We start from the raw sequence: 24887 nt of genomic DNA on the forward strand, positions 1-24887 counted from the left end.
CACACACACACACACACACACACACACACACACACACACACACACACACACACACACACACACACACACACACACAGCAGGCACACAGTGGCTGTCATCATTAGATGTATTGAATGTTTATGAACATCATCTCTATCTGGAACATGTCACAAGTTTATCCAAGAGTGCATATGCCTATTATTTTGAAATACATACATTTAAGGAACCATTGATCTCCCCACCAACACAGTCACCAACACACACAAGTATGAACATATAGACACTTCCTTTTCCATTGGAAAGCCACACTCAGCCAAGGAAATTTTCAATTTCCTAACACCTGTAAACATGCTGTTTAACCACAGCTCCTTTGATCTTCAAACAGGCCAGAGCTGTGCCCTGGGGGACACTGTGCAGAAAAAGGTGACTGGGTGGTGGTGTGTGCTTTCAGTTTTTATAGGAATGCCGGGGCGAGTCATGGAACATACCTCGTGGCCATTTTGTTTCATATTTTAAAGCTGCTGGTGGAAAATAGTCTGCCGCACGTTCACCATCATTAAGACCACAAGTCAAGCTCAAGGCGAGAGCCAAGTTCAAGAACAAGAGGCCAAATCGGGAGCAAAGTGTATCCTCACAAAGGTAATCAGTAGGAGCCATATTATAAAGTTCCTGCTTCAGCTTCAAATCCATAACAGGAAAGGATAAGTAACTAAGAAAAATGAAATATTTGTCAGGGTTTTGAGTACCAGTGCCTTGTTTTGACATCGCATTGGCTCATTCTGTCTTATGCCAAAGAAGATATGTCCATGGTGAACAGCCAAACTTTATCTTCTTTTAGATGTTAGTTAAAGCTGTACAACAGTATGCAACATTTTCAATTTAAATAAGTTTTTTTCTTTATATTATTAATCACTGACATTTCCTCCACAATAACCATTACACTTAAAATTGACTGTGACTAGACTATACGTCTTATCTATATACTATTTGAGTCAGAACCACTACATTGAGAGACCCACTACATTGAGACAAAAATAAAGACACAAACACGCTCTGGAGAACTACTGTATATGGCTAATTATTTGGAAATGTCAGAGCAGTCAATAAAAAGACCACACATTCCTATTACGTAGGCTAGTACAGTTTTTAATATGTTAGTTAAAAAAAGACAGCATTGATAACCCATTAACAAATGAAATGTATGATTGTTATCATGCAGGTTGAGTGAGCAGCATTTGTTTTTGTTTTATCTGATGGTGACGACAAACTCAAATATCACAGATAGAAATTGATAGAGAAAGATGTCATTTTGAAAGTCACTGCAAATCAGCTTCCCCCGACTCAAAAATCCATTGTGACACATTAGAAAAGTTTCAGAAGGACGGTTATTCCCTTTGTTTAGTTTTTTTGGGAAACAATTCATGCCGGTGAATCTAGGTGGGAGCACGGTGCTCATGCCCCCCCTCCGCTGTCACTCACATCCAATTCAGGAGTGATCAGACAACAAAAGTCACTGCTCATATCCAAACAGATTTATGTGACATGACACAGGAATGAGTCAAATATGCCCCCTACTGCTCACACACACACACACACACACACACACACACACACACACACACACACACACACACACACACACACACACACACACACACACACACACACACACACACACACACACACACACAACTAGCCTCCCAGCCATCTGTCACCTGCTCTGTTTTCGCTTCTTTTTTCAGATACCGTTTCATTGATTTCTTCTTTCTTTCTAAAATCCTTACAAGACACAACCCTTGACATGAGCTCAATCTGAAAGAAAATAGTGATAAGCATTCTCAGTAAATTGAATTAATGATGTGTTGTGACACGGCTTGTGTTGTATGTTTTTAATGTCTTAAAACACATCGGTGGTAAAAGGCTGTGTGACTTCCACAGGTTTGTCTAATGAGAGAGAGAAATGAAAGAGGACAGGGATCAAAACCGGTTGCAGTCCCCGTGATGCAGTCTCTCTCTCTCTCATTCAGCAAGTCATTATCACTCTGATCTTAACAGCATTTTCACTGTCTGCTTCTCTCCAGAGGGTTCCATTCAGCGGGGGAGACAAACAAATAACACACTGGTGTAAGATTTGTCACATGCAAATCAGTAGTGCTAAACTTTTTTTTTTTTTTTTTTTTTTTTAATCTGTAAGCCTTTTCCATCAAAACCAACATTTGGTCACCAGCTTGATGTGGGGGGCTACTGATCACATACTTCTTGATGTTTCTTACTGAATATTCTGCTTTATTGGAGATGTGCAGAGGTCAGGGACTGTTTTCCCTTTTCTCTCCAGGTTTATCAGTGCTAGCCCTTTCTCCACAGGGTGCCGCTCAGATTGCACCCCGTAGACATTGGCAGTTGGCTCAGGAGAGACTCCGGTTTGCTATAGCCTCCATTTCTTCAGTTTAGTGGGCTGGAAGGAGCTAATCTGATTTGATTTTGACTTTCACCTCTTTCATTTTTTTTCTTCTTTCTCTCGCTCCTTCATATACCTCACGGTTCCCTGACAGTGAGAGATCTTTCTGGTCAGTGAGTGCATTAGCAGCCAGTCAATTGGCACACATGTACCGTCCATGCTATACTTGTTTGTTCACTAGGTGTTTTTTGTATATTTGTCATTGACGGGATTGATTTATTTGACAGCCATCTAACAGTGTGTGGCAGCGTTATCCTCAGTGTAATGTTACAAAAGGTTCCACTTGGTATGACTATAAAAGTGGATAAACTCTTTTGTAGCTTATAAATGTACAGTTACAGTATTTTATTTAGTAGCCATTTTTTGCATGCATGTCACAATAATGTACAGCATGTAAAAGAACAAGAGAAATCACCCATGAGAACACCTTCTTTTATATTCGTATGCAAAGCTTTTACTTTTTCGACAACCACTGCATTTAATCTCACTATTTGGCCCTGAAATATAAAACAACAAAGTTAAAGGTGGAGTCAGCGATCGCAGTTTACAGAGCCTAGGCTGTGTATTAACCCTTTCTCCCTGCCCCATTGAAAAAAAAAGGCCACGTTGTTCATTTCTTAAGTTTTCTGTGTGCAGACATTCACAAAATGTTTAAAAATAGTAGTTTCAAAGGAGCCTATCCCGATACTTTGCTTGTGAGGTAATAAGTGTAAATGTGCACCTTCAGTTATAAAGTACATTTATTTAAATACGTTTTTGAAACCTTGCTCATAATTTTTTTTCTAGAGAAAGGCCAGTTACTGTAGCAACGACTTGTACATGAGTGGTATCATACTAATGGGGTGAGTGCTATTATGTATGTCTAGGTGCGTGCACAGTTGATAAAACTGACAGAGTACCACACATTTGTCTGTGTGCTTTTACTCTTCTCAATGTCAGGTTTATTCCCATATTTTTGAAGGATCCATATTTGTCTTGCACAACATGAATATAAACATGTCTCCACTCTTCAGTGCTCGGCTGCTGCATGACATCCTCTCCTGTCTGTTTTTCTGCGCTCACCTGCAAAGGAGGCGTTGATGGGTGTGCGGCGCACTGTTTCAGGGGTGTCGGCCAAGTTTACTCCCCACCTAGTGTCCCGAGCTGGGGGATACTGAGGCTTTTGCCTGCCCCTCTGGAACTCCCCTCCTCCTGGTATAGGAGTGCCATGCGGGAACCCCTGTCCCGCCAACACTTGAGAAATAAATCAGACAACACTGTTGACAGCAGATTACAGTGAAGCAAGCGGATGGGGAATAACATGAAAAGAGTGGTATTTCATGACAGATATTTTCACGGCTGGTGGAAACAAATAAGATTTGGAGGAGGTGGGGCTCTTCTTTTGAAAGGGAAAACAGTTTGCACTCAGATTGAATGAGAAATTCCCCCATGTGTTAAAATATTTGGAAAGTGTCACTCCTGGCTGTTGATAAAACACAATCCTATGCGGCATGAGGGAGCGATGTAGATGACACGTCGAGAAGCATCCTTGTTTTTTGTCATATGCACAGAGTGCCTCACTGAGAATAACAGCCCCTCTACCCTCTCCCCCATTCCCTGTGCTTTAACACTGCACACGCACAACCTCCGTCACTGCCTTAGATATGCCATATTTAATGGAAAGGCAATAGACAGGGGGGTGTTAAGCTAAGGGTGAAATTACCAAAGCCTTGAGACTGATGCCTTTGGGGACTTAGGCCCCTAATCAGTTGGCTGAGGTGGCAGAGCCCAGAGCAAGAGTAGAATTATGACGATTATGGCATGTTAGCACATGTCTGAGGGGTGGAGTGGACAGACAGACAGATGAGTTCATCAGTGGCCGGATTAGCCTAGCTCCCATGCTGATCGGTAACTACCACCCATCCCTCGCTATGTCCTCGCGCACAGTGGCCCCTCATTAACCGCAAAGGGAGAGTAATGTTCTATGTACATATAGGTTTTCTAGCAGAATCATTTCAAATGCGCCAAGGAGTGGCGAGTGATTGGTTCATGATTCAGGTTTATCACTGTAAATCATGGTTGATTGGACACTCTTGATGGGTTTTTGGACTGTGAAGTGAAGACAAGCAGTCAAGCACACTGAAACTGTACACTTTCCAGCAAATGGGTGAGCACTGTCCTTTTTAAGGTCAAACGTCACAAGCACGCACAGAATAAAAACACCCTTTTCCATATTTTGATGTTGACTTTGTAACATGACTTTGTTATTTAAAAAAGTGTGACGCTATAACAGATAACCTCTGGGAAAGGAGGATCGTCAACATTAAACGTCTCACTTGTCTTTCAACACGTGTGTGAAACACATTTCATGCTTTCTGACCGTGTGTGACCCTGCATTGTCAGAGAAAAATGCACTGTAAGCTGGTAGGCATGTCAAGCCACAGTATGGGGTCCTTACTTGTGCTATAATCCCAGCCATGGCCTTTTAACCCTCTATGGCCCACCATTCTCTCCACCGTTGTCTCCTCTCCCCGCACCTGACAGTGGAACACGGAAAAACAAATGGAGACCTTGAAAACCATAAGGCACTTCTTGTTTGCCCTCCAAGTTGTTATTTTTTTTAAAATGTTACCCAGATTGCTCCATGGCCTGTGTTTGTTTGTAGATTTACCTGTGTTTTCTTGGAAATGTAATATCTTTTCCAGAGTTCGCCCTTTCGAAAATTCAAATGCAGCCTGGGGATGATATTGATTTGCTGTTTGCAGAGTCTGTCTCATCTCTGATACAAGGGTTGCAGTTTTTATTCAGGTGAATGTTTTCCCACCTGTCAGAAAGTCTGCGCTAGATGAGCTCCTGCTTGACATTCAAGTAAGTCTTCAGATACAGCCTAGTCTTTCGCGGTCTTATCCGACTGCTTTGAAAGATGCCCGAGAGCTTATTTGCAAAAATTCCTCCCAACATCTACACAAATTTTCTTTGGAACGAATGCCTTATAGTCTTTTATACTTTATTTTCTTATTTCATGGTTGTATATATTAAGTATTGTTTCTTAACTTACTCAACCACTGATCCTGCATTTTAAATTACACTGATATGACAATTAACTTTAGACTATGGCGTACCACCATACCTTATTGTGCGACTCTGTGAACTTGATTTCACTTTTCTCTCTTACCTCTCTCACCATCCCCCCTACTTTTACTAATAAAGCTATGTTCCCTGCTGATGGAAAATTGTCAGTTTACCTCGAGCTGCAGGGGGCCTGGCAATCAGTCCTTAGAAAAGCAGTGCCAGGTTAACCTGCTGTGATAGTGGACTCGAGGGACAGTGCCCCACCTCTGCTTGACATGCAGGGGCTCTGTTCACCAATAAGAGGCATGCCCGACGCACAATGGAGTTGTTACCAGCCTCCCCACTTTAACGTTATAGACAACAAGCCTCTGGTCAGACCTGTACATGCTTAAAATGGTTTAATCATTTTTGATTTCCTGTCTGATTGAATTTCAATTTTTTTATTGTGACAAGGGGTACTCTTTTGACCTTTAATCAAAGCTTTTTCTTCTACTTCTTAATGTCATCTGAATACTTGATTGTTTTGATTGCCTTGTTCAGTCTTGTAGTACCCTCTTGCTAAACCAAACAACAGCAGCATACATTGCAAAAACAGAAGTAAAGCTTTTGAAAGTCACTCTCACAAATCTCCAAGAGCAAATGTTGATGTGACGATCAATTTGTTTACATGCAAAGTTAAGCACAGAAGGGGAATAGAGTTATTGACCGAAGTGGTTCCAACTCTGCTACGCTATGTGGCGATATGCCATCTTCAGCTTATTTGTATTTGACTATTGCCGATTTGACCTGTCACATTAGCGAACGGCTAACGGTTTGCGAACAGCTAGCGGTTAGCTGGTATGGATAACTTGACAGATCTGTACATTTGGTACCTGCTCTACATGCACACACCTTGACTTTTCTCCCTTGGTTGTTGTCATTCTATTAGCAATGAATGCTATTCGGCTTCCAGGTTAAAGTCCCTGACGGGAAACTATGGGGCATGCGCAGAGCGCCTTGGCCAGATAAAGTCCGATTCAGAGTATATGCAGGAAAGCTCGAATCCAATCGCATAGTCTGGGTGTGTTACCCTTGATTTTGAGAAATTCAATTTCTGTCAAACTGACATGTTCAAGTATTTTAAAACTCTGATTCAATTTGACTTATACAATTAATGCATTTAATCTAACATGTACATGTACTGAATTACTCCGAGGTCGAGGACGGATAGTTCAACAGGAAGTTGCATTTCTACACTCCTCAGGAACAGTGACTTGAATAATAGACTCCAGAAGTGCTTCAAGTGGTTCGTAACCTGAACACTCCAAAGCATTTCTAATGCAGATGCTTTTAGAATCACCAGCTATGTAAAGCTGTAAGAGCACTGGAATTGGACAATTTGCCTGTTGTTGGATTTAGAATTGTGTCAATGCACAAGAGATTTACATCACAATACACAGTCACCATCGGGCCCCCGATGCAAATTTATTTTCTTCTAAGCGTGGGGATTGGGAGTCTTTTAGAACATGTTCGGCACCATTGTTTCTGGCCACAGATGGAGCAACAGTTTACCCTCACAGAAGGGTAATTATAAATCAGACCATTGAACATACTGTAGTGTTGGGATATTTAATCTAGCTACAGCCACTGTGAGGTTAAAGTGTGGAGCTGGCATGGTGTCAAGATGCAAGATGTTATCTGCAAGCTAATTGCATTTTTTCATACAAACCCCTTAGTATTGACTTGTCCACATTTGATTTAATGTAGTGAATTAATTGGACTGAATTGAATTGAGGAACTATTCAGATTGCGAAGGAATTAGTGAAGCAACCAGTTTGCAACCATGTGTTGAATTCTGCAAATCTCTTTGTTCATGTCTTGATCGCAATATTACCAAACCAACAGAGCCGCCAGCGAGGCCTTTGACACGTAGTCTTTCATGCAAAAGATATATTATCTTTTGTTTCAAAGTTGGATTTGTGGAGTATTACATTGAAACATATTTTACTTTTGGAAATCACATTCAGTACAATGCAAAGTTTAACTGCAGGTGCCACTTACAGCCCAAAGCAAACCCAAATGTAGGAGTTAACTGAGGGATAGTAAATAAAAATCATATTTTACACACGTCATGTTAGCCTTGAAAGAGTTTATCGGATTAACACCTATTTTCCTTTGCTTTATGCACCATATCTTCAAAGTCCCTTCTCCAGAATATACTGTTTATAGCCAGGCATTTTTTAAATATGCTGTATTTTAGCACCCAGTGATAAGACATGTTAACAACAAGTGGCTCATGAAGCTTATATACTATAATGCTGTTGTTTGCCCAAAACATGCCTCCCCCGAGTGCTGTTGTCTTTTACCTAATTAGTTTCCAGTTTCAGCACCACATGCTCCTTAGGTATAGTTTGTTTGTATGCATATGCAGGTGTTGTTTTTTGGAAATTGTCATTGTTGTATTTATGTTTGTTTATATAAAATGTATACCCATGTGTCTGAAAAGGAAGCAGGAAGAATGTTGTTCATGTCATTCTTATTATGTTAACATACACATACACATTGCAATTAAACACATCAACTTGTGTGTTAACCACTCTAAAATAAACATTTATATGTGGAAAAGCATGCATATTTTGATCTTAAATTTGAACCTTGATTGAAGAGACTTGTTATTTTCTGACTGAAAGATATCAAATTTTCTCTACCATGCAAAAATAAACATCATGGACCCAGAGAAGAAACATATACCAAGTCCTACCTGCATTCTTCAGAATGTTTACCATCTTAAAGCCCCTGGCTTTAATTTGTGAGTAAGGCTGACCTGACACTGTGTTGGGATATTCATCGCATCCCTTTTAATCAATTCATTTAATTATGCCATTCTGCCCAGGGTGCCAGCACAGAGCAGCATCTGAAAGTTGCCTCTTCAATCTGCATGTATAAACACCAGCATCCAGAAGCAGCCAAGATGACCAACAGACACTTTCTGGTAAATTTGCTTTACTTCCATGTGTGTTGCGTGTCTGACTCCATGTGCAAGGAGAAGCTGCTGAACTTCCTTGAGAACTAAGTTGATCCATGTTGTGGAGTAAGAAGCCTCCTCTGTAACACAAACTCTGTTAATTGGAAGGAAACAGCAGTTGAGATTAGTGTGGAGATGAGATGAGCGTGTAACCATTAAAAGGCTCCCCTACTTCTTTTTCAATGAAGTAAAACACATTGCTTTCACACTTATCAGTGACAGTTTTTTTCCTTCTTCGTGTTTGTGACATATGTGAGATCATACACTCCTCCTCCTTTTCTATAGATTGTATTGCACATCTGCGCGGTCCCGCTGTTCAGTTCACTTCACACATGTTCATGCCTTCATCAAATTATATTCCAAGAAATAAAAAAAATCAAATAGGTAATAAGTCACGATTTTCAAACTGGAAGCAGCCGACGGAATGATTGATGTGATGAAGGTGCCTGAGAGGCTAAGTGAGTGAAAATGAGTGAGTTAAAGAGATATTTTGCTATTCACTCAAAAGCTGTTCTTTTTCTGCTAGGAAGACCAGATTCTTGAACTGCAGTGAACTAAGCTATTTTCCAAGCAGCGGATAGATGACGGTACGCAGTGTATTTTGAAGTGCTAAGCGATTGTTATCCAGAACACATTTTGTCAAAATCAGCTAATATACTCACCATCTGCTACCTGTCTATTGTGTGTGCATGCTGAAAAACAGTCGGGTGTTTACACACAGCCGCGGCTCCGCTATAGGGCGATCCCAGACAAACTTGCGGTTAGTATAAACATGAACTGGCGTTCACCAAACGTTCGCTGGAGATTGCTTAGTGTGCCTTTTTTTAAATAACACTAATAGATTTCAATTCCCACTCAAAATTGGTGTTAAATTAACTCCTACCACAGTTAAGTTAATTCATAATAGAGTAAAACCAAAATTTAAAAGAAAATGGCGGTGTGTCTTGGTTTTGAAAGAAGGGGCGGGTGGGGCTTTATACATCCCGTCTTCTAACTTCAGAAATGTTCAGCAACACTAGAGGGGATTCTATTCCCGCTCTTGTTGTAATAACCGAGATAGAGTTCATGCACTTTGACAGTACATATTTAACACTGGGGAATTCACTGTGTATAGTAGTATGGACACGGATTCGTAACATTGCTGGCATCAACCTTCTGTTAAATGGATGGCTTTGAGTCTATCAGATATACAGTCGGTGACTATGTTGTTTCTCACGGCTTCATTCAGAAATGACAGCACGTTAATCGAAAAAATGCATGCCAGGGACAACAGATGAAATCTAGCATTTTTGCTAAAATCTGGCATTTTCATGAATATACACTGTCCCTAACAAATAAACAAAAAAAAGAAAGGAGCAGAGAGGCGTTGTTCCCTTTTTTTCTTTCGGTATAGAGAGACAGAGAGAGTGGTGAGTTAAAACATTTGAAAATCTATCTCTTATGGATGTAGAATTGATTTAGCTGTTGAAGCCTTAATTAATACCTCACTGCCTCTTCTCACAGTGTATTCACCCATACCTTTGCATCAATTTCACATTTTTAAAGTTATTAAGGAACAGATTCTGCTAGCTGTTTTTGAATATTGAATCACAGGGTGCTATGTTCATCTGAAAGCATTCAATTTAAACTTGCGATACGAAAATGCTTCCAGGTCTTTTATTGTGAAATTGCCACCACAGTGCTGTTCCTACTGTATGCTTGACTGACATGTTAAATTGCCATCAGATGAATGGGTGCATATCTGAAAGTTGAATATTGATATTACACTGGCTTGGAGCACATTTTTGCCAGGGTTCAATGAAATAGTGGACCATTCTCTTCAAGTAAAAGATGAATTACTGACTGGCATACAAATGACTTAATGGAAGTTATCAGTGCTGAAAACTCAACAAGGAAAAGTACAATAGCCCTGTTGAATATAACACATAGGGAGTACACAGTCTGACCCACTGAGCAACATGGCTGGAATTTTGGGTAGATATGGCGTAATGAGTTTTGTATTTCATTAAACTGCTGTGATTTATTTCAAAATTACCATATACTTTCAAACACTGGAGGCGTACAGACGATAACAGAAAGAGGACAGGCAAACATATTTCCTTTCTTCTCTCAGTAAATGGGGCACATTTGTGTTTTTTTTCCTTTACAGATAAAGGTCCTGGGGGAAGAGGTTTGTCAGGGATGTATACAGTACAGTAGGCCTATAGCCTGTATGTAAATGTTGCCACTACCCCCTGTAGTGTATATGTGTGGACAGTCCATCCAAAATGCATTTAGGACCAGTAGTTCCTTTTGCACCACAAGTTTTCTGTGTTTGCTTGGGTTTGGTTGCGCATCAATTACTTTCCCCATTCACCGATTGACCATAATACAACCTTATTTAGTTCATGTATTATGTTGCCATTTTGTTTGCTTCTTTTAATACAACTTGTGCATTTACCTCCTATGCCATGGCCTAAGAGCTGGGTTGTGACTGTGTGTGTGTTGTACAGTGTGTTTTTTTTACACCATTTATCTATAAAATGAATGGAAAGAATCATCATAACAGGAGAAGGGTCTATTATTATGTGATGAACATTATGTTCAGTGGTTGGGAAAATGGTGGCAATGAAGGTTGGCCCTCTCCCAAAAGCATCTTTTGGCCGCTATAATATGGAAGCTGAGTAAAAGAAGGAGGAGCCAAAGTCTAAAGTAGGAGTTAGAGGAGATGAATAGGGGCGTGCACAGGCTCTGACAAAAAAATTATAATAGTTGCATGGAAACCCTCACCATATCGCCATGCCTCAAGCCCACCACTGCCACCTACTTAGTACAAAATATGTGTGCTGTCTTCCTCCACACTCCCCTGCATACAAAAGGTATATATTATGAGGGAATATTTAAAGGCAGAATAAATTATTTAACAAAACATAGGGGGGATGGAGGGGGGGGACAACAAAACCACTGCGGGTGGTAATTCAAAGCAAAAGAGAACTGGGACCGGCTTGTGTTAACTGAGATTATGCTCCGTGGCTAAAATACAGTGTAGAAATTCCACTGTCTCCGGCTTTCATGTCGAGGATGAAAAATGAGATGTGTTAAACCAAGACTTTGCAGTGGTAACACTATGATAAACAAACAAAACACTGCATGAATACCCAATTACTGCTTTGAGCAAGGGCCTAATGGCATGTTTGGCGAGGTTTTGGAGTAACCAAAACCACTGCTTGGCCCCTCTCCACTCCACTCACACTATTATGATCGCTTCACATAGAAATTCTGCATGGCGGTTTTCATACAGGCTTGCTCTTGTTGCACCAAGACAATGTGATGTGTGTTTTGTTTAATTTGAGATGAGAGATGAAAGGGTATTCTCTCTCTGAGGGGAGGACATATTTGAATTGGTGGATTTGAGGATGTGTGTATTATTTGGCTTTGTGAACATCTTTGTTGTGCTGAAATGGTCCCTGAGCTCTTTTTCCAGTCTGCAGTTTCCTGGCGATGACTCTGAGGAACAACTTGTGTGTGTGTGTGTGTGTGTGTGTGTGTGTGTGTGTGTGTGTGTGTGTGTGTGTGTGTGTGTGTGTGTGTGTGTGTGTGTGTGTGTGTGTGTGTGTGTGTGTGTGTGAGTGAGAGTGAGAGTGTGTGTGTGTGTGTGTGTGTGGGTTATGTTCATGTGTGAGCAAGAAGCTCTGAATTCTGCAACTGAGTTTGAGCCAAAATTGTAATGGGGTTCATAGTCTTTTTTTTTTTTTTTTTTTGTAATTTTAACATTGGAACGCTCAACATGCAGCTGGGGAACCTCTCAGAGTTTAATTTTGATGTGTTCTGTGTATCTCTGCACATACTGCATTCGTTCGCACAATGACATATGTTAAAGAGATCCTATTATACTACTTTTCTGGTCTTAATTTCTTGTTAAAAACTGCTATAGAGCAACCTATCACGAATCACATCACAAAAAACTATGTAGATTTTCGGGACACTCTTCCTCTTACCCTAGCGAGCACAGCAGTCTCTCTCTACACACTGCTTTGAGCTTCTCCGCCCCTCCCCCCCCCCTGCTGCAAACCCCACTCCGTTGTGATTGGTTACCTTCCTTCCAGCAGTGGGAAATTTCCAGGAAGGTGGGGGCATGCAGCCGGAGCTTGCCTGAGCGGCAGCATTACCATACATGGAAACATGACAGAAACGACCCGACAGAGAAAACCCGGAAATTTGAACAAGTTCGGCTCGACCGGCTGCCATAGTTTTTAGTGCTCTGCATAGCCACGCCAGACGGTCAGCAGTGAATACGTCGAAATGCATGTACGTAATTATTTGATACTCTAGTATGGTTAAACATGACTATAAATCATTATAACAACGTTTATAGGTCATAAAAGTCGAAAAGTATCATATAGGTCCTCTTTAAGAGAGACATGGAATGAAGGATAAAGAGAAGGGTTAAATTAAATGTAGTCAATTCTTCAAACCATCTATGTTTAGCCGGCATCATTGTTGCTGTCTTTCTCGGCAGCAGGGAAATTAATATCAAATTGTCCGTCTTGCTTCTGTGATGATAACCTGTCTCTCCAGAGGTGTTCTCATATGGCAGATGGCACTAATTATCAAGGGTCACACACAAGCACACACACAGTGTTTAAGGTTATTCATGGAGTGACAATACTCTTAATATAGCCGCTAATATGTTTGGTGAAAAATCCTGCAGATGCCAGAGTTCACACGTAACCGAGGATGAAATTAGTTGATGAGGCTGTGGAGAGCATGCGACTATACAGCCTTTTTTTAAACTTAGATTGACTTTAGTTCTGTTTCTATGAAAAGTCTGTCAAGTTTCATTATACTACAACATTTCAGCCACTTCATTTCTTGTGCCTTAAAATGAATTGAATTTTATTCGTTTTATTTTTTAATTTTCACCTCCTCCTCCGTCTCTGCTCTCACTCATACACCTGTACACGTCCGTACACACACACACACACACACACACATTGACACACACACCAACACGCACCGACACACATATTCACACAGTGTGGGGGCATATTCTCGGCCAGGTTTAAATGTCCTCCACTTAACGATGGCTGCAGTTCCTGGTTCTGTGCATTAACCTTTGCAGTGGTATTTAATTAAAGGTCCACACCTGTACCGCCACCTCCTCAACCCCACCATCCCTTCGCCTTCCTCCACCTCAGCAGCAGAGCTAGGGGCTAACTGAAGGCATGCTTAACATCCGCGGCAATTAGCATGACCTTAAAAACACCATGAGAGCCTTGGCACTCACCCCCCGCACATTCCCCTTTGCCCCCGTGGAACCACTAGCCATGCCTGTCCTTCTTTCTTGACCCTGGTGTGCCGTGGCTATGCTCACACACAGTGGTGTCCAACCCATTCTAGTGACCCCTCAGTTCCAAAGGGCCCTGGGGCTCCACATCAGGACACAAGTACAGGTCATAGGTTCCCATGGGTTCCCCGAGGGGGGCTTCATTGTGTCCTCCTTACCCTAAAATCATCATTACTCAAAAAGTGAATGCTCTTGGATTCAGATGGTTTCCCCTCAAAGGATGGCTTCACATTGAGACATGCTAAGACATTAAGAATTTAAATATTCCACAGCACCAAAGGGGTTCCAAAAGCCTGTTCTACAGTACCTATAATTACTTGTTAGACAATGAATTATTGCAGCTTGCCATACACCTTGCCCTCAGTGCAGAGTAGAAACATGAGCCTCATGTAAATAATCTAAGCTCAAATATAGGAAAAGCTATCGGGTAGACTTTGAACTTCTATTACACATACAGTATAATTGCCAGAGGTAACAACTCTGTCCTAATACATGTGTGACAGCATATACAGTTTGTAAGAAACCTTGTACCGTCTGTATTACATTTTCTATTAACACAATTAGAAAACATATCCACAGACAGATGAATTGTTTCTGAACATTGACATGTTCACTGACTGTTTATTTCATTTGCTTTAACTTCAGAATCCACTCTTGCAATACACTATCCCTTGTTTTGCTATGCTTAGTGGGGGCAGGACTTCAGTACATCACCATCATTTCTAACGGACAGGGTTGAGCGTTATAATGAATGCTCAAACACTAGTCTATGCAGAAAAGTGCTATTTGTTTGATCAAAGTGCATCCTATACATTTTTGTAGAAGAGTCCTTCGTTTCAATAAACAGTGAAAAATCTGCCATCATATTATGTTACAGGCAGAAGTTGATCAGTGGTCCGTTACACCATGAGCAAATCTATATTAGAGCCCCTTTTCAGGATTGCTTATAGTACAGTGCAGGAGCTGCAATAACACTTATTGACCAGATAAATGTCTTGAATAGAGTCACAAGGCCACACATGATTAGACACTCATATGGGCACTCATGCACATTGGACCGTACACATGTGTCCGCACATACATACACCTCACTAGCTTCTGCGGACCCCCTGTGAGGTCAGGAGCACCAGTGCCCCTGTGGTTTCTCTGCCCTATGGTATCATGCTGGGCAGATATTTCTGTCTGCTTGGATGACTCCTTGACATGGTGTTTATTTGGATTGGCAACTTGTTTTCATTTGAATCGATGTGCAGAGCAGAGAAAAGAACAGGTCGACTGAGGAGGGGAGCGGCCGGCTGGAGTGGGCACAGATCGGCCACAACATGAGGATCGTGTGCCGACAACCTGGAATAGGTTAAAGGAGAACTTTTTCATAAAAATGAATGGTGGTTACTGTTACTAGAATTATTTCATCAAACTACCCAAGTGTTTGAATAATTGAAACTGAGTCAGGCCTTCTTGGAAGTAGGTGAATTTACTTGCAAACAGCATGCAAGGGTCAAACAACAATGTACCGCAAGTGGGCTTACATGATTGAATACATCGAATGAACAGTGTACATGGGATTATATGCAAGAGAAGGTGGTGTGTGCGCAAACACACACTAAGTTTGTGTGTCCAGCCCGTTTTGCTGGCGAAAGCAGAAATGTTTTTAATTAGGTAGATATTCCCAGAAATTCATCTCAGCTGGTGTTATCCTTCATACAATGTCTGATAACAGAATATGGGGAGTGAAACTACTGTGCACATGAATGCGTCATACCTCTGTATGTGCTTCAAGGCTAAACAACTTGTAGCAAAACACTTTGGAGTTCTTTGGGACAAAGTTCAACAGCCAGAAAGCATGTATTGTGCATTAAAATATTATACAATCATAAAGCAAACTAAATTCTGTTAACAGTTACATTCAAGCTATCGCCAAACTAGTTGACGCAAAGTTGTTCAGCTCCACAAAACCAACTCTGTATTTCTCAGTATGGCAGCGTTTACAAACTGGTGTTGGCCCCATGACACTGGCACAGGAGCTCAGAAAAATGCCATAAAGAAGTGGCCAAGAAATTTTTTAATTTAATTGTTGATTCTACTGCAAGAAATAACCAAACTTGCTTATAATTATATTGTTTAAAAAAGCCTGTCCCTACACATGCTTAATCCCATTCAATCAAGTATTTGGAATGTGAAGTATTCGCTGTCAATTGGTCACAGAAACATACAAAATTGAAACCCCGGAATCTGCCAGCCTCCGCACCAGGACTGAAGAGATGTTTCTCTTGCTTATTTGGATGAGCATCTTTCTGTATTTGGGTGGAAACGACCAGTGCAAAGAAGCCGTTTTTCTGCAAATCGCTTACCCGCCAGCGCTGCCAAGGGAAGGCTAATAAAATGTCATCAGAGTGAAATGAGAGTTAAGTGGAGGGGAAAAAGCTGAATATTCACACTCATTTGGCTGACACCTGGGGGACTGCAGTCACTCATGGCTGCATTGATATGCATTGTATTATGGGCTCCTCACCCATTCACATTGACAATCAACAGCTTTAACACCTTTGCTTTAATTTAATTAAAGCTGTGATTGTCAGGGTGAAAAACTTGATTTGCACACATACATGTATTTGCCCGTGTGTTTGCCCACGCATATGCACAAGGGTCATTGTACATGGAGGAGGATCAATTATTTCTGCATGGATAATTAGACAACTTACATGGTCGTCCATGCAGAGCGGAGGAGGCGTGGAGAGAAAAGTGTCGGGGCCAACACATTAGCTGTGTAGTCCTTTGCTTTTTGTAGACTTTTTCCTACATTCAACTTTGGAAAGCAACCTCTTCATTGGGTCGACATCCTTCTTTCTATCTCTGCTATTCAGAGCAGACCCTATATACCTCCAGGCTCTGAGCTTGGATAAAAAATTCCAAGTCGCTCCAGAAATTTTGACTTAAAGGTGTGGTCCGCGATTCTGAAGAGTGCTTGTTGACAGTATCCCTTTTTTTGTCCATTGTTTTTTGTTCAGTGAATATCTCCTAACGATCAGCTAGCTTCTCTGTACTATGTGTGTACGCTGAAAAAAATCTGGTGTTTATACACAGCCTTGTCCCTGTAAACTGGAATGTAAACAAAGGGTATGTAAACAAATGGGGCCCTCTGTAGCTAGCAGCATGCCCGTTTACAGAGCTTAGGGCTTAGGCTGTGTATTAACACTGGATTTTTTTTCCAGCGTGCACACAGTACGGAGTGTTGGAAATCGTGAGAAGATATACTGTACACTGATTGTGACAAAAAGAGATTTTGACGAGTTCTTTAGAATTGCTGACTTCACCTTTAATATATATTTAGGCTTGCAAAATGTTTCCCATCCCATGTAGTGCCACTGTAACAATGGATCAAGGTTACAGTGACAGTGTATAGAGAATATTAATTGGTTTTGCACTGGACATATAGGTGACACTTTATAATAACTATCCGTTGTAACTTGTTAATAGATCATTAGTAAACTCTTAATTAATGATTATTAATGATTTGTTAAGTGTTTGTTAGCAGTTTGTTAAGGATTTATAACAATGGTAGATAGTTAATATCTTAATAATTGAATCAGTTCATCTGGGAGGTAATCCGAGATACCGACGAGGCTGAAATAGGCTATAGACTATACACAGTGCATGGGCAACTGAGGGCAGCCCCATTTTCAAACATTTTTAAATAAACTCAATACACACTGTGCATGCCATGGACTTGAACGTGACGTGATCAGTTAATCTCGGATTACCTCCCAGATGAACTGATTCAATTATTAAGCTATTAACTATCTACCATTGTTATAAATCCTTAACAAACTGCTAACAAACACTTAACAAATCATTAATAATCATTAATTAAGAGTTTACTAATGATCTATTAACGAGTTACAACGGATAGTTATTATAAAGTGTTACCGACATATATATATTTTGAGACCAAAGCAAGAAGTCAAAGCTGTAGCCTACTAGCGACTATTGTGTCTCATTACATATTCAAAAATAAGTAAAAAAAAATGTATCACACAAAACTATGTTTTTACGCTGCTGTATTCCTGCCAAGAGAGCTCACACACTGAGCTCTACAAACAAATGCAAAACAAATGGAGCAAAGTATCAAACATTTCTGAAGTCCATGATCATCTTTTGATCTTGGTTTTTAAAGATGGCCTTGGTGGCATTGGTGGAACATTAAAGGAGCACAGAAAGACAGTCAGCGAGGTGATGAAAGTGTAGTCAGGGGAGGGGATCACAAAGCTATTTTCTTCACCTTCCTTCATTACGGACTGGTAACCTAGACCTTAATGACCAAGATTTTTTAAACACCAGATATGTTGTCAGATTTCTACATAACCACTTATTTATACTCATTTATACTTCTGCTTTAAAGGGATCTGCAGCTTTATGCAGAAAGCCCATGCTCTTTGTACAGGCATCATTCACAATCACTTAGACTACCCAACTTAATTTCAATAAAAAGCTACATCACTTATATCATTTGTAAGTAGCAGTCACAAAATCAATTTAGCAATCCCATCCCTGTCTAACTTCACTTGAAAAAACACATTTTATATAGAAAATGTATTTCTCCAATTAAAGTTTGGCAGAGTTGCTAAAATGGAAGACTAGCTTTCCATTCATTTATATTGGTTCACTTCTCACAGCTCAGGTACACACGCTTTTCACTTTTTACGTCATGCACTTTTGTCTGCATGGAGAATGTGAGACACATTATCCGATACAAATAAGATCCTGTATAAATAAAATACAGAACTGTTCTTTAATGACATTTTATATGTTTAAAATTCAAGAAAAGAGCATTCGATTAAAAAAAAATGTGAACAGCTATAACCCTTCCACATACACGTGGGATATATACACACAAATATATATTTATAATCCCACTGGTACACACACTCCCTGGGGAAGCTTCCCAATTCTCACCTACTCTTGTTTTCTGTCACGTGTGTCTCATTTGTCACAACATTCACATGTTACACTTTGCTTCAATTTGATGTGTGAGATGCAGTCAAACCTGAACACCAAAACAAGCCCCCCCACCCCCAAAAAAAAGCCAAAACCATTGTAAACATCTCCCCCCTCCACTGTGCATTTCACCTCCTCCTCAAGTGGGATAGCCATTCTGCCGAGAACAAACAAAATCAAACCGGAGAGAGATTTGTGGTTTTTCTTTTTTCAGCTCTCGTCCCACAAAGTTTCCTACTGGCAGCATAATGATTACCTTTAAGAAAATGGCCGGTTAATCCCAACCCCAAGTTTATTTTCTTTCTTCTCTCCTCCTCACTCCCTCCTGTTCTTTTCTCCTCCCTTCCTCCCTCCCTATACACCAGGTGAGCAGTGCCATTGCCTACATCTACTTATATTTTAAGCATTCATCCTTTTTTTAAACCCTGTTCATCTCGAAAGGACCGTGTTTCCTGTAGGTTTGCAATAGCGGAGAGGTGTGCATGGTGTGAGGAACAATACCTCCTCCTCCATGGCCTTCTGTCCCCCCTGAAGGAGCCTTATCTTCCGGGATTGTAATGTAATGAGTGGCCCCTTGAAACAAAAGGGGCTGACGGCTCTCACAGCTCTGTGGCTCCCCAGGACTGCAGCATTGTTATTAGAATCCCCAGGAGTGCGTGCGTGTGTGTGTGTGTGTGTGTGTGTGTGTGTGTGTGTGTGTGTGTGTGTGTGTGTGTGTGTGTGTGTGTGTGTGTGTGTGTGTGTGTGTGTGTGTGTGTGTGTGTGTGTGTGTGTGTGTGTGTGTGTGTGTGTGTGTGGTTGTGGGCCCACTCTACCTATCTCATCTTCATGTCAACAAGTACAAGAAAATAAATAAATAAATGCATCAAGCAATATATCACAACATAATAATGCGGCAGAAATACCATTAAAATGTGGCTTTTAAGAAATTACTTGGAGCATATTCAAAGTAAAGGTACACTATGTTACTTTGGCAGTGCCAAGGAGTGATTTTTTTCTAAGGTATATTAAATAACTGAATAAACAAACTTTCCTCTTATAAATGTATGGTGATATAATTATTCAAAGTAGCTCTGCTAATGTAAACAAACTCCCCTTCCCAGAAACTGCATAGTGCACCTTTTAAATAAGCTAATTTATCATAGCCTGGGGAGCTGTTTAATGTGTCACGCATTGACAAATGACACAAGTCAACTATGGTTTAAACTTTAGCTGCAGACTTCCCAGCATTGACCTCTCCATCTCCCCCTTGTATTGTCCTTGTCCCTGGTAACAATAGGCCACCAGCAGCTTTGACATTCATCACCTGTTAGCAACACTCATACATATGAATGTGCCCCTCGGTGCTATACTCTGGCCTGCAGGATGATTTCAGGGCATTTGGGGGGGAGGGGGGGTTTGGATTAAAACAATGGTGGCATATCAAGAGAAAACATCCTCAACACTGGGAACCAATTGTGAGAGATAACAGACCACATCCACTTTTTCGGATCAATTGAAAACTGAAAATGTTTTGTGTTGTATTCCTCGCCAAAATGAGCCCAAACAGAAACTAACCAAGTGCGGATGGACAGGGCCGCCGCTCCCTATACGCAGAGTGCGCAGACGGCGTAGGGCACCAAGTTCCTGGGGGGGGCACCCCAAAAAAAAAAAAAATTATAATTAAATATTTTTTTTTTTTTTTTTTTTTTTTTAATTAAAAAGGAAAAAGAGATGGTCCGGGGGCCCCCCAAAATAGCTTTTTTTTTTTTAAAGTTCATGATAATCATTACATTACAAAAAATATATAAATTAGTTATGAACAGGCCCATCGTTGTTTTTTCTTAATTGTGTAACCTATCCAGGGGTGGATTACTGCACAGGCACACCGGGCACAGGCCCAGGGGCCCAAGGGCTCAGGGGGGCCCTTAGCCAGAGATACTGATAGTAACTTTTCATGTTGCATAGTCAAAGAGCTCAGTCACTGATGTCAATAACAGGGTCCAAAAAGGAATAGCCTAAATATAAGTACTCATTAAAATGTAACTAGATAGAAATCATCATGGGCCCCTCAACTAGTAGGGGAGAAATACAAAAGCAAGTTAAAAACAACAGCATTAGTAGCTCTGTCTAAGGGGGTTGAAGGCCCCCTCACACATACACAAATAAACGTTATATGTGTGAATTCTAAATTGTTCATATCCACCCTTTATCTGTTGAAATGAGTCTCTCCATCATAGAACATGGGTCTGCAGACCAATCTACTGTTTTTTACAGTTGCAGAGTAAAGAGTGCTACCTGTTTAAGAAAAATCTGAAAAATAATGTTCCTTCTGCATCTCAGGATTTGATATCTCTCTAGTCTCTAAAATTTCCTCACAAAGTGCACCAGATTGATGCATTTTACTTTAAAAAGGTAACAAAAATTCCACCCACCCCCCAACAAGGTACAGGGTCCCTCCAACAATACCCCAAGATCCTGTGGGAAACACTGACTTCCTTAATATGTTTTTGCCATTAATTGTATGTATCCGTGTAGAAAATTCAGTGTACCTGACTGGATAGGGACAAGTGGGGGGCCCTTTAAGAGTGTAAGCCCAGGGGCCCATTATCTCATAATCAGTCTATGATCCTATCACTCAATTCCTTTGCAAAGGCAGTTTTTTCACAAGTTAAGCTGTTCTTTCTGTTAGTAAATGCTGGCAAATGTGCCAAAAAGCAGTCGCAGAGATCTTGCAATGGCAAAAAATTTTTGCTCGCGCCCTGCGGACGTGAGCTTCTGGGTGTTTTTTTTTTGGGGGGGGGGGGGATGGGGGGGGGGCATCACTGACAATTTCTGCTTAGGGCACCCAAAAGCGTAGCAGCGGCCCTGCGGATGGAGAAAGCAGGGCTTTTTGTCACTCAGGGTTGATTGCAAATTCATCACAAGTGGTGTTATTACAAAGCAAACTGTCTAGGAATGAAGGGCAATTTTGTTTGCTGAAAGGAAATCACTGCTAGACTAGTTTTGGTTATCTGGTTTTATATGAGGCCTTAAAGTATGGCCTTGCAATCATACTGTTTCTTGTCAAAACAAATCAAAATGCATAGAATGCATATATAGGGACACCTATATGTTGTGTTGACAAATAGTGAATGCAGTAAAAATTTATCATATATTGAAAGTCACAGGTATCAAAATTGAGATATGCTCCTGGACCAAACTTAGCCAAACCCACTGTTGAGCTTGATCCATTTAATAGACTCCTTAAATGGTAAATGGCTGCATTTATGTGGCACTTTCATCACAAGCCCTTTACAATTTTGCCACTCATTCATCGCCACTCATTCACAAACTCAGCAAGCTACCATGCAAGGTGGTGGCCTGACTACTGCGAGCAATTTGGGGTTCAGAGTCCCTTCAAAAACATATCGGCAGGTGGAGTAAGGGATTTAAGCGCGAACCCTCGGACAACCTATACTGTACAGTATCTCCTGAGCTTCTTCTAAACATGTTTTCCATTTTTTGCCATCTAAGTTGTTATGGTTTTTCTTATTTACCCAGGTTTCAATACATTTGTCATGAGATTTGTCAGACCACTTTCTACACAATAAGTAGTCTCTCTGAAAAACTGTTGAAAGCCAGGTGGATTATTCACAAAAACAGGGACATTGATGTATAGCTTTGCCTTGTTTTCTCCAATGCTTTAAGCAGAGCAAAAACCGAATTCCAATCCAGTGTAAATAACATGTTTTTGTCTCTGTAATATGAGCCAACTGACCAGATGATGTTGGCAATGCACCGTTTTGTTGTTTGCCAGCCGCAATAGTGGACATGGATGTCGACTGTTTAGAAAATTATTTTAAAGCTACTTGCGTGGCTGGAAAACCCATTTGACACAAGCATTTTTTTCATTTTCACATCTCTGTACGGACAACCCTGTCTCATCAAATTACGTTCCCAGAGGACTATTCGGCATTCTCAATTACGTTTGACCATTTACGTATTTTGTCCGTAATTACGTTTTTATGAACATATTCGGCATTCTCAATTACGTTTGACTGAAAAACGTATTTTGTCCGAAATTACGTTTTTATGAACATATCGCAAACAAGTTCGTTCTCAGCCTAGAGCTGTTCAGGATGCTCAATTACGTTTGGCTGCAAAACGTATTGATTACGTTTTAATAAACATATCGCATAGCCTACATTCGTTCTCAGCCTATTTTTTGCCATTTATTTACCTCTAGGCTTATGTTTGGTTGAAGTGTGCGTTGTCTGGGCGGCTGCCTGAACTACAGCGCTGCAGGAAATTAATATGTTCCATAGATATGTTCACATGTTTCTTCATTCATTCATTCATTCATTCATTCATTCATTCATTCAAACAAACTGGTGCAATCGACGTTCCGACATGGCCACGCCCCCTTTGGGTGGAAAACAAAGCGATTTTGACTATAATGCAAAATTGCGGTCCAAAACAGCACAAAAAGAAAACGATCAGAGATAAATAAGTTACAATTTGACCGACAGACACAATGTTAAGATCCTTTATAACAACTCTGCCAGCTAGATAACGTTAAAGACACTTATAAATGATTAATTTGATCAATCTAAAACCATGTGTGTAGTCTCTCAGCATCAAGCTGGCGAAATGATCCGACCCATTGGCCAGAGATATCATGCCCTGATGTATATATTCACCTCACTGAGTCTCTATGTAAGCTGATTACACGTGAACTAATTGTTCGTTACGATAGCAAACTCCCACTGAATGCAGAGCGCAGCCGGGAGCTTCCTGCTGTCATACAGCCCTTCTTTAGGGGAATTTTTGGGGGCATGGCAAAGGAATAAAACCATGATGTTTGTTTTTTACTTTGTAAACCACAAAACAGCTCAGGACATTGCAGATTTGAGCTATAACGCTTATTTTGAATGATCGCGCTGTCTTTGAGTAGCCTACTGCCACGAGAGTTCCGTCTAGATGACGTATTGCCGACCTGAGGAAGGGTGACGTCAGACGCACGCCCCTCTACAAACCAATCAATGGCGAGGAATGTCACGTGACGCGAAACGAGCCTATAGCGGCAGCCCTGAGCTACGAAGAGCATAAATCGTTGTGAGATGATCATTGTCGTTTGTGAGAAATGCAACACAATCGTCACTCAGTAAATGTGCACGATGTAGTTTGATGGTTATCACGAATAAGGAGTTGTAGGCGGCCTTTACAGTTAAATAAGCAGGACAACTACAACCATATACCCACTTTGCTTGTCTTTTTACCTCTGCATAACCTTGTGGATTAAATTACTTCTATTTTCTTCAGTATTTTACATTAAATGATCTTTGAAGTAAGATATCATTCACAACTTTTATATATATATATATATATATATATATATATATATATATATATATATATATATATATATCACCTGCACAATATGTTGCCTTTTACAAAATGTTTTATATTTTATATTTCTGTGGCCAATGTTCTTTGTTGTTTTTATTGTGCAAATAAATTAAATCTAATCAAAAGCATGGTGGTGAATTGTAGGTGTGTTTAAATGTAAAATTGTACAATCTTCACACTCTCAACATTAGCACCTTTCCAGCAATGTATTCAGTTGGTGTTCTTTACCGCAAGGTTGATTTTCTGATAAATTTGAAGGCCCAATATGGAAAATTAAGCTTTTTTTTTGCTCATTTGTTTTCTTGTGGAAATAGTAAACCAAAAGGTGTGTCCTTCAGAGATTATAATACAGAACCCATATGCATAGGCGTTGTTTAAATATACCTGCATGGATGGATGGACTTATAGATGGATAATGTAGGCTACTTTATTTATTGCCATAGGGAAAGTGTGGCATTGTAGCAGCAGTTATTGTGGATTGTATCAGGAATGACTTAGCCTATCCTCCTGGTCCTCCCAAAATCCATATCAATCTCTCAACCTTGGTTACATTTAAGAGGTGTGTAGCTCCTACCATGCCCGAACACTACTGTCCACCTGTTCCCTGTCCCTGTAAACTGTCCTGTGAACTGCACACAGAACTGACACACCTTGCATCTGCTGAATCATCTGAATATTTAATTAAAATAGGCCCATGTGAAAGT

Source organism: Ammodytes marinus (assembly GCF_949987685.1).
Source record: "Ammodytes marinus genome assembly, chromosome: 12".
Taxonomy (NCBI): domain Eukaryota; kingdom Metazoa; phylum Chordata; class Actinopteri; order Uranoscopiformes; family Ammodytidae; genus Ammodytes; species Ammodytes marinus.